The 16,657-nt window shown below is 33.5% G+C and overlaps 1 pseudogene; it reads left to right on the forward strand.

Annotated features, from left to right (window-relative positions):
- Nucleotides 1-14,269: 14,269 nt before the first annotated feature.
- Nucleotides 14,270-16,250, forward strand: LOC100017814 (probable ATP-dependent RNA helicase DDX5; annotated as a pseudogene).
- The last annotated feature ends 407 nt before the right edge of the window (nucleotides 16,251-16,657 follow it).

Below are 16,657 nucleotides of genomic sequence, written 5' to 3' on the forward strand. Positions count from 1 at the left end.
TTTGCTTTTTACTTTTATTTAGTTTCTAAAATTATATCTAAATGTGTTTGAATAGACACCTTTATCATTATCTATATTTTTAAAAAATTAATTAATTTAGAATATTTTTTCATGGTTACATGATTCATGTTCTTTCCCATTCCTTCTCACTCCCACCTCCCAGAGCCAAAGAACAATTCTACTAGATTTTGCATGTATTACTGTTGAAAATCTATTTCCATATTATTACAATTTGTAATTCAGTGATCATTTAAAGTCAACTTCCCCAATCATTTCTCCATTGAAACCATGAGATCAATCATATGTTTTTCTTCTGCATTTCTACCCCCACAGTTCTTTCTCTGAATGTGGATAGCATTCTTTCTTATAAGTCCCTCAGAATTATCCTGGATCATTGCATTGCTGCTAGTAGAGAAGTCCATTACATTCAATTCTGCCACAGTGTATCAGTCTCTGTGTACAATGTTCTCTGGTTCTCCTCCTTTCACTCTGCATCAATTCCTGGAGGTCTTTCCAATTCACATGGAATTCGTCTAGTTCATTATTCCTTTCAGCACAATAGTATTCCATCACCAACAGATAACACAATTTGTTCAGCTACTCCCCAACTGATGGACACTCCCTCATTTTCCAGTTTTTTGCCACTACAAAAAGTGTGACTCTGAATATTTTGTACACATATTTTTCCTCATTATTAATTTGGGGTACAAACCCAGGAGTGCTATGGATGGATCAAAGGGCAGTCAGTCTTTAAAAGCCCTTTGGGCAGATTTCCAAATTGCCTTCCAGGATGGTTGGAGTAATTCACAACTCTACCAGCAATGCATTAGAGTCCCAGTTTTGTCACATCCCCTCCAACATTTATTACTTTCCTTTGCTATCATATCAGCCAATATGCTAGTATGAGGTGGTACCTCAGAGTTGTTTTAATTTGAATTTCTCTAATCAGGAGGGGTTTAGAGCATTTTTTTATGAGCTTATCGATAGTGTTGATTTTTCATCTGAAAACTATCTATTCATGTACCTTGACCATTTATCATTTGTGGAATGGCTTGATTTTTTTTTGTACAATTGATTTAGCTCCTTATAAATTTGAGAAATTAGACCTTTGCCTGAGGTTTTCATTAAAAAGATTTTTCCCAATTTGTTGCTTCCCCTCTAATTTTGGTTGCATTGCTTTTGTTTGTACAAAACCTTTTTAATTTAATGTAATCAAAATTATTCATTTTATATTTTTTAATATTCTCTATTTCTTGCTTGGTCTTAAATTCTTTCCTTTCCCATAGATCTGACAAGTATACTATTCTTTGTTCACCTAATTTACTTATACTTTCCTTCTTTATATTTAAATCATTTGCCCATTCTGAATTTATTATGGTATAGGACGTGAAATATTGATCTAAACCTAATTTCTCCAATAATGTTTTCCAATTTTCCTATCAGTTTTTGTTAAAGAGTTGGTTCTTGTCCCAAAAGATGGGATCTTTGGGTTTATTGTACACTATCTTGCTGAGGTAATTAGCCCCAATTCCATTACATTGATCCTCCTTTCTCTCTCTTAACCAGTACCATGTTGTTTTGATGATCACTGCTTTATAGAACAGTTTAAGATCTGGTACTGCTAGGCCCCCATCCTTCACATTTTTTTTCATTAGTTCCCTTAATATTCTTGATCGTTTGTTCTTTCAAATGAAATTTGTTGCAATTTTTTCTAATTCTATAAAAAAATGTTTCTTGATAGTTTGATAGGTATGGCACTGAATGAGTTAATTAATTTGGATAGGATTGTCATTCCTAAATATTTTATAATGTCTATGGTAATTTTAAATGGAATTTCTCTTTCTAATTCTTGCTGCTGAGTTGTGTTAGAAATTTATAGAAATATTGATGATTTACATGGGTTTATACAAAAACCCACATATCTACAACTTTGCTAAAGTTGTTGATTATTTCCACTAGCTTTTTAAGTTTATTCCCTAGGATTTTTTAAGTAGACCATTATATCATCTTCAAAGAGTGCTAGTTTAGTCTCCTTGTTGCCTATTTTAATACCTTCAATTTCTTTTTCTTCTCTAATTGCTACTGCTAATGTTTCTAGTACAATGTTAAATAATAGAGGTGATAATGGGCATCCTTGTTTCACTCCTGATCTTATTGGAAAGGTTTCTAATTTATCCCCATTACAGATGATGCTTACTGATGATGTTAAATATATATATATATATATATATATATATATATATATATATATATATATACTGTTTATTATTTTTAGGAAAGGTCCATCTAGTCCTATACTTTCTAGTGTTTTCAATAGGAATGAGTGTTGGAAAGAGGATATTTATAATTTTTAAAATTTTTATTAGTAGTAGAGCAATTAGAAGAAGTACACAAAGACAGAGGGTGGGGAAGTAAGTTGATTAGTATGATATGATACGCAAAAAGAAATCAAGGGATAAAGAAGAGGATTGCACTGAGGGAAAAGGGAAGGGAGAGGTGGAATGGGGTAAAGAGGCATACTTCACCTAAAAAGGCATGCCCCCCCCCGGATAATATTAATATATATAAGCCAGAGTGAATGAAGAAAGAAAAATAAAATTATAAATAAATATTACAAAAAACATAGAGGCAAAACTTTTAAATTAAATGTTGTAAAAATATAAATAATTTAAATATTATATACAGTATAACTAGATTAGATTTTTATCAAGAATATAGAATTAAGTTAATATTAGGAAAACTATGAACTTAATTTGTCACATTAATGAAAATCAGAACATGAAAAAAAGAACAAAAACCTACTTGAGAAACTTTCACATACATTTCTGGTAAAAACATCAAAACAATAAAAAATAACTAAATTATTTCTTAAAATGAGAATAGTATATATATGCATATATGCATATGCTATTATATATTACATGGTATATTATACATTAATAATATATAGTAATATCTCCATATATATGTATATATATATATATATATATATATATATAATGAGCTACTAAGAATTACAGTGTAGATTAACTCATTTCCTTTTCCTTAAATTCAAGGGTGATAAAAGGTGTCACCTTTTCTATTTGATGTAGTATTAGAAATACTGGGTATAACAACAAAAAAATTAATGAAATAACTATGGATTAAAAATATACAAAATTAATATTTTTAAAGATGATACCATAGTGTTCTTAAGGAACCCTGAAGAGTCAACTTGAAATTAATTAAAACAATAACTTTATCAAACTTGCAAGTTATAAAATATATCCACACAAATCATCATCATTTTTATAATATCAATAAAATTCAATGAGAAAGGTTTGAAAGAAATTCTTTTTAAAATTACTACAGAATGTATCAAAAATTTCACAGATATTTTCAAGAATAATATAACTGCAACAAGAAACAACTGTTTGTAGAATCAGATAACCAAAGTAATTGGAAAAAATATTATTGCTCATGGTTAGGATGAGCCAACATAAGAAAAATAGCAATATTTAATAAATTAATGTACTTATCAAGTGGCACAGCAAATTAGCCAACTTTATGAAACTAGAAGAGTAATAACAATTTTCTTATCAGGGAGAAAAAGGTCAAGAATTTCAAGAGAAATAATGAAGAACATGAACATGAAAGAACCTAGCATACAAGATTTCAAGCTAATGTATAAAATAGTAATTATTTAAACAAATTGGCACTGGTTATAGAATTGATCAATCAGTAGAACAAATTAGGTGCATACCATAAAGAAGAAAATGTATTCAATACCCTAATAAAACATAAGGACCCCAGATCCTGGGAGAAAGATTCAATTTGAAAAAATGGGAAAATTTGATAAAAATATGGAAGAAATTAAATTTAAAGACTTGATACCATATACAAAGATAAATTCCAAATGAGTATTTGACTTAAACATGAAGGTAGTATCACAAAGTAAAGTAAAATGGAAAAAAATGACCTTTTACATCTATAGGCACAGGAAAAAATGGTTGTGATCAAAGGAGGAGTAGAGAAGATCACGGTAAATTAAATGGATAATTTTGGATAGTAATTAAAAAGTGTTAAATAAAAAATCTAATAAAGTCAAAATTTAAAAGGAAATAATAAGTTGGAGTATGGGAAATCTTCAAAGTAACTTTGTCTTATAAAAATCTTGTTTCCAATACATATATTAAACATATAAGATAAAAGAATAATTCCTTAATTGATAATTTAAAGTAAAATTATCATAACCAGGAGAACAACTTATGCAGTAATATTGTAAAAGCTTACAACTTTGAAAACAGTAAGAGTTAGGATCAATGTTTCAGGCATTCATGATTTCAGAGGATTTATAAGGAAGCATGCTACAGAGGGACAGTGGATATAGTGTGTGTAAAAATGATAGAGATAAATATCTAAAAATAGATCTTTTCTATAGATTTATAGATATAACATATATCTATGTGCATCTATTGAAGGAATTAATTTTGCTTGATTGTGTGAATTTGTTGCAAAAAGTTATTTTTATTTTATCTTCCATTTCGGTGAGGAATGGTTGAAAATAGGTTTCTGTTCAGTTAAAAACAGATGTGAAATGTTTCATGCATTTTCAGATGTAGTCGTATGTTTTATTAAATTTACTCAATCATTTTACTTTGTTATGAGATGGATGATGAAGTAATAATCTGTAACATGCAATTTAAATTACATTTGTAATGTAAATACTAATAAACATCAATAAAACTTAAACAAAATATGCCACCTCCTAAACTTCAATCTCTAGTGCAGTCTGTATCCCAAACCCTCTTTCCTCCATGAATATAGGCTAAATGTACGAAATTGTGAACAAAAGATTGGGTCACCTGAAAATTCTTCCTCCACTTCTAGTTTCCTTGGGAGAAAAGGGGAGCTGTCCATCACAGTCTGTGGTGTAGAAGAACAAATATTGCCTCTCAAGCAGGAGGTCCTTACTATAGTTAAGGTTCTTCTGCCATCCAGCTAAGTGTCTTTGGGCTTATCATTTGTTTTTTATCAACTAGGTTTTTTATCTATCAAATAAAGGACTTGGATTGACTGATTGCTAAATTCCTATAGCTGGAAAATTATGGGACTAACATCATTCCCTGACTTTTACGTTTATTTTTCCTTTCTACTTAAATTGTTTCTTTGGCTTTCTTCTTAATACTGACATCATCCCTTAACTTGTCATCTCCCTTTACTTAGAAAATTTTAAGTGAACTTCTAACTCCACTTGTTTCATAAATAAAAATTAGAATATATATGTATGTGTACATATAAAAAGCAGGAAGATGTAAGCTGTAGTGTCAGAAATATCACTTATTTCTCTTTTGGAATGCTTCTTCAATGGCCACTTTTTTCTCTCACTGTCATGTTAAAAAAGAAAAAAATGAAAGGACATAAAGAACAAAAAGAACAAGGAATGAAAAAAGAAGAAACAAGGCCCAAAAAATGGGTAATCTGAAAGAAATGCTGGTGGACATGAATCGTTTCAAAGCCTAACGCTCAGCATACACTGGACCTGGCAGGGGCTTTCAGCAATGCTGGGAAGAAGTGATGCATAAAATCATTCAATGTGAAGGGCTGGCCAACAGTGCCTAGACAGATCTGGAACTTTAATCAGAGAGACGAATTGCACAAGAAAAGAATAGAGATGGCTGAAAGCTGAAAAGTTATGGGTTTGACCTTTTTATAACAAACTCCACCAGCACCTAACACCACCAACCAGTGCAGAGCAGAGCTTTAAAAAGGGGGAAAAAAACAAAAACAAAATCAAAACGAGGAACTTTCACTTCATCAGTGTTGCTGCCATCCAATGAGGCCATATTTATTTATATCGTTTTTTCTCTTCCTTTCTCGATAAACATGCAGATGAAGTCAGGGCAGGACAAATGCTGTAGTAACATGTGAGTAACTGTGTGCCTGAAGAGAAGCGGCAGCATTTGTTTTGGGGATCAAAAGAACCCCAGGTTTAATGGAACAGCACAGACTACCGGGGGCATGTGTGGTAACAAATGCTAAAAATGGAATCTATACTGTATGCTGTTAAGAGATTCCCCTCAGACTTGGTGAGCCCTTAATTGGCTTCTAGCTGAGGATTCAGCTCCCTAAAAAAATGAAGAATTCTAGGGCCAGTGCTAAGGTTTTGGAAAGGCAATATTTTAAATCCAGACTCAAAATAAACATTCAAATATTTAAATGTTCTCATTCTGTGACCCTTTAACAGAACCTAGTTCATGCATAATGTCTCTAATGACCTCTTTTTAGGGGGTACAATGATGAAATGAGGTGGAAGTATCTTACAGAGGCAGTAGATAATGGTGGGCCCATTCTGCTACTGTTTCTGGTCTGTAAACCACATGGTTCTGAGGATCCTAGATGAATAACTACTCACTTGAAACTGGGAAGAGATGTTAAGAATGAGTGGAAAGAATTCCAAAAGACTCTAGTCAAGCTTGCCTAGGCCTCTTTGGTCATTCCCACTTTTGAGTTCAGATTTTGTTCATAGGAATAAAATTCTCCATCTGACCCATCACAATCTGGCTCCATATCTCCTTTTTTTGGTTCATATTATTCTCTTACATACATTTTCCATTGCAGTAAGAACTTTGAGGTTCTCATATGTGGCATTCCACACCCCAACATTGTGCCTTTTTACAAGTACTCTTTCTAATTTGGAATGTACCCCTTCTTTATTTCTGTCACAGAATCACTCATTTTCTTCCAGGTACAAAAGAAATGTATACAGATTTCCCTGATATTTCCATTCACAGGTATTTTCTTTTTATTGATAAAACAAGAACCCAAAACAAAGACCTTTATTTTTTTTCAATTAAGAGAAATTTGTTCTCATCTCTTTCCTAGCCAACCTCAAATGAATGAATGGATGAATAAAGTACAAGTAAAGCATGAAAAACTTATTATTGCAAAACACTGTGCTAAGCAGTTTTTAGGAATACAAATAAAAATGCCAGGCTTAAGGAACTCACTTTTTAAAAAAATTTTACTTTTATTGTCATGCAAAACACACTTCCATACTGGCCATTCTTGTAAGAGCAAACTCATACATAACCAAAACCCCAAAATAAAACATAAATACACTGATATGAAAGATGATTCCAACAGTTATTCTGTAAGTCTTTTAGGATTGTCTCATATCATTGCATTGCTGAGACTAGCCAAGTTTTCACAAATAATCATCATCCAATATTGTTGTTATTATGTCCAATGTTCTCCCAGTTCAATTTGCTCTGCATCAGTTCCTGAAGCTTTTTCTGAAATCATCTTGCTTAGCATTTCTTATAGCACAATAGTATTCCATCACTAACTTGTACCATAATTGGTCCAGCCATTCCCCAATGGGACATCTCCACAATTTCTAGTTCTTTGCCACTATAAAAATCTGCAACAAATATTTCTGTACAAGTAGGTCTTTTCCCCTTTGTATTATTCCTTGGGGATACAGATCCAATAGTGGTATTACAGGACTAAAAGATATGTAGTTTTAAGTTCTTTGGATGTAGTTGCAAATTGCCCTCCAGAATGGTTGGATCAGTTCACAACTTCACTAACAATGCATTAGTGTCCCAATTTTGCCACAACCCCCCCCCCCCAAATTTACCACTCTCCTTTACTAACATATTGGTCAATATGATAGTGTGAGGTGCTACCTTAGCATTCTTTTAATTTGCATTTCTCTAATCAGGATAATTTAGAACATTTTAATGTATGATTATTGATGGTTTTCATTTCTTCATCTGAAAATTGCTTGTTCATATCTTTTGACCATTTGTCAATTGGGGAATGGATTGTATTCTTATAAATTGGACTTCATTTTCCATAAATTTGAGGAACTAGACCTTTGTCAGGGATATTTGTTATAAAAAAATTTTCCTAGTTTGTTATTTCCCTTCTAATCTTGGTTAAATTAGTTTTGTTTGTTCAAAAGCTTTTTAATTTAATATAATCAAATTTATTCATTTTACATCTTATAATACTCTCTGTTGTTTGTTCATAAATTCTTCCCTTCTCCAAAGACCTGTCAGGTAAATTATTCTGTGTTCCCTTAATTTAGTTATGGTATCACTCTTTATATCTAAATCATGTATCTCTTTTGACCTTATCTTGGTATAACATATGAAATATTTATCTATACCTAGCTTCTGCCATACTATTTTACAATTTTTCTAGTAGTTTTTGTTAAAAAGTGAGGTCTTATTCCAAAAGCTGGGGTCCTTGGCTTTATCAAATATAAAGTTGCTAAGGTTATTTACCCATGTATATTGTGTAAATACACAATCTACTCCATTGATCTACCATTCTATTCCTTAGCCAGTACCAGATTATTTTGATGATTACTGCTTCATAGTACAGTCTGAGATCTGAACACCTTTCTTCACATTTTTTTCATTAGTTCCCTTAAACTTATATTCTTGCAGATAACATATGTATTTATTTTTTCTAGTTCTATAAAATAATTATTTGGTAGTTTGATTGGTATGGAATTGAATAAATAAATTATTTTAGGTAGAATTGTCATTTTTTTACATTAGCTCAGCCTATTCACAAGCAATTGACAATTTCCTTATAGTTTAGATCAGACTTTATTTGTGTGAAAAATGTTTTGTAATTGCAATCATATGATTCCCATATTTGCCTTGGCAAGTATATTTCTGGGTATTTTATATGGTTTAGAGTGATTTTCAGTGGAATTTATCTTTATAACTCTTACTGCTAGACTTTGTTGGAAATATAGAGAAATGCTGATGATTTATGTGGATTTATTTTGTAATCTGCTACTCTACTAAATTCAATAACTATTTCAAATAGTTTTTTAGTTGACTCTCTAGGATTCTCTAAGTATACCATCATATCATCTTTAAAGAGCGATAATTTAGTTTTCTCATTGCCTAATTTAATTCCTTCAATTTCTTTTTCTTCTCTAATTGCTAAAGCTAGCATTTCTAATATAATATTAAATAATACTGGTGATGATGGACATCCTTGCTTCACCCCTGATCTTATTGGGAAGCCTTCTAATTTATCCCCATGGCAGAGGATACTTACTAAAGGTTTTAACTATATACTACCTATCATTTTAAGTAGTGACCCATTCATTCCTATGCTTTCTACTGTTTTTAATAGGAATGGGTTTTGCACTTCATCAAAGGTTTTTTTTTTTTGCATATTGAGATAATCATGTGATTTCTATTAGTGTGGTTATGGATATGGTCAATCATGCTGATAGTTTTCCTAATATTAAACCACTTCTGCATTCCTGGTGTAAACCCCATTTCATCCTTGTGATATATTGATGTGGTATCCTTGATAATTTAAAATTTTTGCCTGTATATTCCTTAATGAAATTGGTCTATAATATTATTTCCCTGTTTTTGCTCTTGTTTCATAAAAAGAATTGGGTAGGATTCTTTCCCTGCCTATTTTCCCAAATAGTTTATGTAGTATTGGAATTAATTGTTGTTTAAGTATTTGATAGAATTCACCTGTGAATCCATCTGGTACTGGGGATTTTTTCTTAGGAAGTGCATTGATTGCTTGTTCAATTTCTTTTGCTGATTGGGATTATTTAAAGATTCTATTTCTTCTTTTGTTAATAATTTATATATTTTTATAAATAATCATCCATTTCACTTAGATTGTCAAATTTATTGGAATATAAACAGGCAAAATAGCTCCTAATGATTGTTTTAATTTCTTCTTCATTGGTGATGAGTTCATCCATTTCATTTTTGGTAGAGATTATTTGATTTTCTTATTTTCTTTTTTTAACGAAATAAAATAATTCACTGACTATTTTCTTTTTCTTTTTGATTTTCTTAAAACCAACTTCTAGTCTTATTTATTACTTTAATGGTTCTCTTACCTTCAATTTTGTTAATTTCTCCATTAATTTTTAGGATTTCCGATTTAGTTTTAAATGAGGGTTTTTAATTTGTTTTTTTTTTATTTTTTTAGTTGCATACCCAATTCATTTATCTCCATTTTCTCTATTTTGTTGGTGTAAGCATTTAGAGATATAAATTTCCCATAAGTACTGCTTTGACTGCATCATACAAATTTTGACATGTCCTTAAAAAATTATTGAATGTTTCTATAATGTGTTCTTTGGACAACCCTTTTTTTAGCATTTGCTTCTTTGGTCTCCAATTAATTTTTATTTGTATTTTTATGGAGATTTATTGATTTAATTTTTATTGTGTTATTATCTGAAAAGATTTTATTTATTATTTCTTCTTTTCTGCATTTGGTTGTGAAGTTTTTATGCTCTTATAAACATGGTCAGTTTTTGTGTAGGAGCTATATGTACTGCTGAAAAGAAATTATATTCAATTCTCTCCAGAGATCTATTCTAGCTCTAAGATTTGATTCATTTCCTTTACTTCTTTCTTGTTTATTTTTTGGTTTCATTTATCTAGATCTGAAAGGGTGAAGTTGAGGTCCCCCATTAGTATAGTTTTACTGTCCATTTCTTTCTAAAGTTCATTTAATTTTTCCTTTAAAAATTTAGAGGCTAAACAATTTAGTGCATATATGTTTAGTATTGCTATTACTTCATTGTTTATAACACCTTTTTGCAAGATGTAATTTCCTTACTTTTCTCTTTTAATGAGATATATTTTTGCTTTACCTTTGTCTGAGATTGTGATTACTACTCCTGCTTTTTTTACTTTAGATGATACCTAATAAATCCTGTTCCAACACCTTAACTTTATTCTGTGTGTGTTTCACCCTGCCTCAAATGTGTTTCTTGTAAACAACAAGTAGTAGGGATTCTGTTTTTTCATTTATTCTGCAATCTGCTTCCATTTTATGGGTGAGTTCATCCCATTCAAATTCACAGTTATGGTTACTGGCTGTGTATTCCCTTCCAACTCATTTTCCCCTTTGGATCCTACTCTTTTTCCTTTCACTCTGTCCCTCCTCACTACTGTTTGGCTTTTCAGCACTCCCCACCCCCATTTCTGCTTCTCTTCTATTACCACCCCACCTTCCCTTGTCTTTACTCCCATCCTCTTCTCTATAGGTTAAGATAGGATCCTATATCCAAAATAGTATGATTGTTCTTCTCTCTTTGAGCCAGTTATGATGAGAGTAAAATTTAAGCATTGCCCATTACCACAGTCATCCTCTCCTCCACTGTAATAGTTTTTTACACCTCTTTAGGTGAGATAACTTACCCCACATCATTTCTCCCTTTCATTTTCTCTTACTGTAATCTCCTTTACACCCCTTGATTTTTTTTTGCACATTATATCTTCCTAATAAGCTTACTTCACCCTCTGTCTATGGTTTGTCCTTTGAGAATTTTTTTTTCTAGAGGTGATCTATAGATTCACTTCCTTCTTCAAATGGGAAAGATGACCATTATTAATTAGAGTTCCTTATTGCAAAGATTTTTTTCCTCTTGATAAAAGTTTCCCTTCTAATCTTAGATACATTAGGTTTTTAATTATCCATGTTTTATTTTGTGAGACTGGAACTTTATAGTCCAAAAAATGAAGAATTCAATTGTAATGGAGGAAATGATACAAGCATTCCCTCAGAATCATAAAAATCATTAGGGGTCATAGATGGATTCAAATCAGACAAAGGATATAAGAATGGTTATGTTTAAAGAATAAAGGAAAGGAAGTGAGAAGTGAACATAATAGGGAAGGATGGTGAAATTATGTCAAATGATTAGCATTCCTGTATAGAAGAGCATACAAATAGAAGAGAAATATGGAAAACATTTGAACTTCATTTCCTTTTTTTCTTTTATCTTTTTATCTTTTATCTTTTTATCTTGGAGGGCTAGGAAATAGGGGTTAAGTGACTTGCCCAGGGTCACACAGCTAGGAAGTGACTGAGGTCAGATTTGAACCTAGGACCTCCCATCTCTAGGCCTGGCTCTCAATCCACTGAGCCACCCAGCTGCCCCCATTTAATAGGGTCAAAGGAGGGAAAATATAGATACATGCAGTAGAATGCAGTAATACATTTCACATAAAAAGGAAAAAAAAGAGGAGAGAGGAGAATAATGATAGATTCAGGGATCTAATGATCCAAAAACTGATTTCTTTGTTTATATTAGATTGTTTTGGTTATCACTTCTTTATAATATAGTTTGATATCTGGTACTGCTAGTTCACTTTCCTCCATATTTTTTTCATTGATTCCCTTAATGTTTTGTTCTTATGTTTGTTATTTTATATGGCTTTATAAAATAACTCTTTGGGAGGTGGAGTCAAGAAGGCAGCATAAAGGCAGCAAATGTTCAGACCTCTAAAAACCCTTCTTTACCAAACTAAATGCTCCTAGGGGACTGAAAACCAAACCTAACAATAAGACAGAGCCAATGAACCCTCCTACAGGACTCAACTTAAAAGGTATGCTCCCCCAAAGCCAGAATTTGAGAACACTTTGGTTTAAGGGGAAGGAAGAAGGAAGGTCCAGGGACCCCACCCCCACTTAGTGCTCTAAGCCTCCAGAAGAAACTGGAATCTCTGAGCAGGCAAAGACATTGGTCTTGAGGGAGTACCTTGTGGGCAAAGCTGTGCCAGGCTCAGAGCATCCAACACAGGAAGAGGGAAGCAGTTAGAGAAGAAACACAGAGCACAGAGTGGGCAGAAGTTGCAGCAGTGAAGATACTCCATATTTCCCTGCCCCTTCCCAAGGTTTTGGCTTCAGGGCACATCCAACAACCCAGCTGGACTTAATCCCATAAAGCCCACCAGAGGGCAGGGAAGCTCAAGTTCCAACACCTCTCCCCCACAGACTGCACTGAGAGATTTACTGAAAAAAACTCCAAGGATAAAAGTTGAAAGAAAAGCCCAAAACCACAAAAAATTGAGTGGATCAAGAGCTCAGACAACTGCAGGTAGTAAAGAAAAGGTAAATATGAGCAAACATCAGAAAAAGGAAAAAGAAATTACAATTGACAGTTTCTATACAGGCAATGAACAAAGAGCAAACTGAAGAGAAAAGGATGAGGTAACACCAAGCAAAAATACAGAAAACCCAGTGAATTGAATACAGTATCTGGAAGAACTCAAAATAAAATTCAAAACACAATTAAGAGAGGCTGAAGACAACTGGGAAAAAAACTTAAAACTAAGATTAATCATCTTATCTTACAGAGGCACTTGAACTAAAACAAGAGAATAGTCTTGAAAGCCAAAATCAACCAGCTTGATAATGAGGCAAAGGAGGTAAAAAAATGATGCAAAGAAGATGAAAGATTAGGCAAAGGACATGATGAAAAATGAGGTAAAGAGGATGAAAGATGACCTTCAAAGAAAATCAGACCAGAAGAAGGATGACCAAAAAGCCAGGGATGAAATCCACTCTTTACAAACCAAAATAAAACAACTAGAATCAAGTGACTTCACAAGGCAGCAGGACATTATAAAACAAAATCTAAAGAATGAAAAAATGGAGGGAAATATGAAGCACCTCATTCACAAAACAGAAGATTTAGAAAATCTTTCTAGGAGAGACAACTTAAGAATCATTGGTCTACCAGAAGACCATGATGAAAGAAAAAGCCTGTATATCACACCAGAGGAAATTATCCAAGAAAACTGCCCTGATATTCTAGAACAAGAGGGAAAAGTGGAGATTGAAGGAATCCTCTGATCACCTCCTGTACTTCATCCCCAACTGACAACACCCAGGAATAAAAGGTAGGAAGAGAAAATCTGGTGCACTGGGGTGAGAGGAGAGCAGAGCCAGGTTATAGTAAGGAGGGAAGAGGAAGCCACACTTCGCCACCCCACATCTACTGTTCTAGGTTCAGAACTTCAGTTCAAGAAAACCTCCAGAACCTGAGGTCCTGACTGGACAAAACTGATACAAGCCAACCCACACATCTTGACATTTCAAACCTGTGAAGAAGTCCAGAGTCCAAGCCCAAAGCAATTTGGGCTGAAGTGGGTTTATCCATGTGGGCCCAGAGCAAAGCCAGGAATCCTAGTCTGGACTTGGAATAATAACATAGTACACAGTTTGGGGTGGATGATAGTACTAAGTACTGATTCTTTGCCTAAACTTCAGGGCAGAGTTCCAAGACAGGGCAAGGGTTTGCCTGACTGGATCAAGTATACAGTGAGACCAAAAAATTGAGACTAAACCTGGGGTTAGAATTTGATCAGAACCTGATCAAGTTCAGAGTGAGATCAAAAGCTTACCCCTAAGCCTGAGGCAAGTCTTTAAACTGTCAGCACCTCATCCTCTTCATTTATTTCTACTGGCTTGGGTTCCTCTTGTTTCAACTACAGCCTTGTCTCAGCCACCTTCCACACACATCCTCTGAAACCTTCTTTCCCCTCTTCCCCTGTGACTTCCTGCTTCTCCTTGGTTACTTCCTTCTATCAGCAATCATTGATGTCATGTATGGATATTTGAATAATGGAGACCACCTCTGGGATAGAGGGTTTAGGGCCCCTAGATTTGGAGGAGTAAAGGAGGATCTTTATTGGGAAAGAAATTTGCAAATCCTGGGGAGAATTTATTAAAAATAAATGGAATCCCAAGAAACTGCCCAAATTTGAGAAGAATTTGTATCAGGAACATCGTGACTTGATGAGGTACACAGCACAAAAGGTTGAAACATCAAAGAAGCAAAGAAATCATAGTACAAGGTCACAATTGTGCAAAAACAATTCTAAATTTCTATGAAGCAAATTTTCCTGAAAATTTCATGCAAAACAGAACTTTACTAAACCTACTGCTATGCAAGACCAAGGCCTTTAATGAGGCTTTGTTTAATGAGACCATCAATGAGCCTGTTGCTCTAAGTGGGTTGGATATGGTTGGAGTAGCACAGACTAGATCAAGAAAAACACTGTCTTATTTACTGCATACCACTGTCCATATAAATCATCAGCCATTTCTAGAGAGAAGTGTTGGGCCTATTTGTTTAGTGTTGGCACCAATTCGTGAACTGGCCCAACAGGTACAACAAATCCACTTGCATCTATGATGGTAATCCAAAGGGTTTACAAATACAAGACTTGGAAAGAGGTGTAGAAATTTGCACTGCAACACCTGGAAGAGATAGACTTTTTAGAGTGCAGGAAAACTAATCTGAAAAGAAAGACTTACCTTTTACTTGATGAAGCAGACAGAATGCTTGAGATGGATTTTGAGCCTCAAATTCGGAAGATTGTTGATCAGATAAGATCTGATAGACAAACCCTAATGTGGAGTGCAAAATGTCCAAAGTGAGGCATCTTGCTGAAGACTTTTTAAAAGATTATTTTCATATCAACATTGGTGCTCTGGAATTCTGTGCATGCTGCAATATTCTTCAGATTGTGGAAATATGTCATGATGTAGAAAAGGATGAGAACTTATTCAATTTGTGGTGGAGATCATGAGCAAAAATAAAAATAAGACTATTGCTTTTGTGGAAACTAAAAGAAGATGTGATGAACATACCAGGAAAATGAGGAAAGATGGGTATCCTTGGTAACAAGAGTCAATAGGAGCAAGACTAAGTTCTAAATGAATTCAAATATGGAAAAGCTTCTATTCTAATTGCCACAGATGTGGCATCTAGAGGGCTAGACATGGAAGATGTGAGATTTGTCATCAATTATGACTAACTCTTCAGAGGATTATATCCACCAAATTGGACGAACTGCCCATAGTACCAAAACAGGCACAGCATAAACTTTCTTAACATCTAATAACATAAAAAAGTAAGTGACCTCATCTCTGTGCTTTGGCAGGCTAATCAAGCAATCAAGCCCAAATTGCTTCAGTTAATTGAAGAATTCAGGTCCTTCCAGGGTAGAAGAAACTTGAAGGATGATCAATGTGGCAGATACTCTGTGGGCAAAATAGGTGGATTTAATACATTTAGGAACAGGGAAAATTATGACAGAGGTTATTCTAGTCTGCTTAAGAGCGATGTGGAGGACAAAAACTCAGAATGGTGCTGCAAGCTACACCAATGGGAGCTTTAGAAGTAATTTTGTGTCTATTGGTATACAGACTAGTTTTAATACCGGTAATACAACAGAGATTTACCAGAACAGTTATGACATCACACAGCAATATGGAAACAATGTCCCAAATATGCACAATAGCATGAACCAACAGGCATATGCATATCCTGCTACTGCAGTTACACCTCTAATAGGATATCCAATGCAAACAGAATATTCTCAATAAGTCTTTAGAAGTATATATAAATGTCTCAATTTTCCATAATTGCTCTTTATATTGTGTATTATCAGACAGGCTAGTTATTTAAGAAACATTGGAGATGCAGAAATAACTGCAGTACAGCAGTAAATATGGTGTACTTTTTTGCTAGTTAAGTGGGAGATTTCTCTACATTCCCAAAACAATTTTAGGGGGGTTATTTGGCACTAGAAGATACAGGCAGTATTTTCACTAAAGTAAATGTGCAGTTATTTGAAATACAGTAAGTGAAGGCAATGGATGGACTTCCAATAAAGATATTTGAAGACTGAAAAAAAGCTATCATTATCTCAAGGGTCAATTGAATCAGCAGGGGGAGGGAACTCTCAGAGCTCTTAGCACTCAGACCATCACATCATTCTCCAGGCCTACATATAACTAGATAGGAAAATGAGTAAACAACATAAAAGCAACTAACTCTAAAGAATTCTGATGGAGACAAAGA

The sequence above is a fragment of the Monodelphis domestica genome, chromosome 6 (assembly GCF_027887165.1).
Source record: "Monodelphis domestica isolate mMonDom1 chromosome 6, mMonDom1.pri, whole genome shotgun sequence".
Lineage (NCBI taxonomy): Eukaryota > Metazoa > Chordata > Mammalia > Didelphimorphia > Didelphidae > Monodelphis > Monodelphis domestica.